The sequence below is a fragment of the Empidonax traillii genome, unplaced genomic scaffold, assembly GCF_003031625.1.
Source record: "Empidonax traillii isolate 1590-97213 ecotype Southwest subspecies unplaced genomic scaffold, ASM303162v1 scaffold3705:size11400, whole genome shotgun sequence".
NCBI lineage: Eukaryota > Metazoa > Chordata > Aves > Passeriformes > Tyrannidae > Empidonax > Empidonax traillii.
This window is the reverse complement of record NW_020958898.1, coordinates 9,670-11,400: the sequence shown is the minus strand read 5'-3', so window position 1 is coordinate 11,400 and position 1,731 is coordinate 9,670.

The following is a 1,731-nucleotide window of genomic DNA, read 5'->3' as shown; positions in this document are numbered from 1 at the left end:
CACCCTCTCAGGGAGGAATTCCTTCCCAAAACCCACTGCTGAGTCCATTTCTCTCTCTATGAAAGAAGAGCAACGTTACCTGGACCTGTAAAGTTGGACCACGGAATCCTGGAGTGGTTTGGGTGGGAAGGGACCAAAAAGCCCATCCACAAATATCCGATGTAAAGTTAAAAAAAAAACCACCCCAAGTGGTGAGTGTTTATCCCAAGGTCTGTGACCCCGAGCTGCTCCTCTCCCTTTCCCAGTGCACCCGGCTGTGGTGATCCGGCAGCGGAAATCCTACCGGAGGAAAGACGGGGTGTTCCTCTACTTCGAGGACAACGCAGGAGTGATTGTAAATAACAAAGGAGAAATGAAAGGTGAGGGTTGGAACCGTGTCCCACTAGGAATGTGGGGAGGTCGGCACTGCCATAGGGCTGAGGGAAAGGACCCAGATTCCACTTGAGAGAGAGAGAGAGAGTGGGAAATGCTGCCCTGGACCATCTGTGCCCTCTAAGCGTGGAATTCCAGAATGGTTTGGGTTGGAAGGGACCTTAAAGCTCACCCAGTTCCACCCCCAGGGACACCTTCCACCAGCCCAGGTTGCTCCAAGCGCTGTCCAACCCCGAACACTTCAGTGCTGGGGCAGCCACAGCTTCTCTGGGAATTCCATCCCAGGGCCTCAATCCCCTCCTCACAGGGCAGAACTGATGCTGCGTTATCCCTGTTTTCCAGGCTCAGCAATCACAGGCCCCGTGGCCAAGGAATGTGCGGATCTGTGGCCCAGGATCGCCTCCAACGCCGGGAGCATCGCCTGAGCCTCATCCTAAACCTCTGCAGAGGCAGCAAATAAAAGGCCTTGTACCCAACTCCCTGGTGTGTTTCTTGCCAAAGCGTCTCCTCTGTGGAGCAGGAAGGTGCTGGGAAGGATTTCTGTGGAGCTTCCTTGTGTGTTTCAGCAGGAAAATGGGATTTGGGGCTTTAATATCCTGGGTTTTTTAGGCAGGTTCTTGCTCTTCAGTTTTAGCAGCAGTGAATGGATGCCGTGGCTGTACACGGACAGGAACTGGGAGGGGTCTTGTGGAAGCTCTGCCTTAGTGCAGGAGCTCCCAAAAAGTGTAGAATTTCTGGAATTTTCCTTCAGAAAGAGCAATTAACTGCTTAGGGATAATTTTAACTATTCAGAGACACTGAGAAATACTGGACTGGCTGCGATTCCCACCTTCATCTGCCCTGGCACCGAGGGCATTTTCCCCTCAGCACAGCACATCTCTTCCCTCTGCCTGGAGATTCCCGATGTTTTTGTGCAATTCCTGGTGTTCCCACTGGACAATCCAGAGCTGTGTGCTGACATGGGATGGCGGTCACTGCTCTCCAGGGTTTCAGAGCAGGACAGTGGTCGTGGTTTCCTCCCAGCACTCCTGGGGGTACGAGGGGTGCCCTGAGTGTCCCCCCAGCCCTGCAGCTGAAGGGGGTCTGAGCAGAGCCCACCACTCCAGAGCCCTGGGGATGAAGGAACTGTTCCTCAGAGCTGGGGAGAGATGCAGGAACCTCCACAGCAAACCTGTTCCCCCTTTTTTTTAACATTTCTGATTTTTGAAGACTCTTCCCGTGGCCTGATACTTGAATGAAGCATTTTGGGGTTTAATTTTTTGAGGTTTTTTTTTTTTTTTTTTTTTTTTTTTTTTTTTTTTTTTTTTTTTTTTTTTTTTTTTTTTTTTTTTTTTTTTTTTTTTTTTTTTTTTTTTTTTT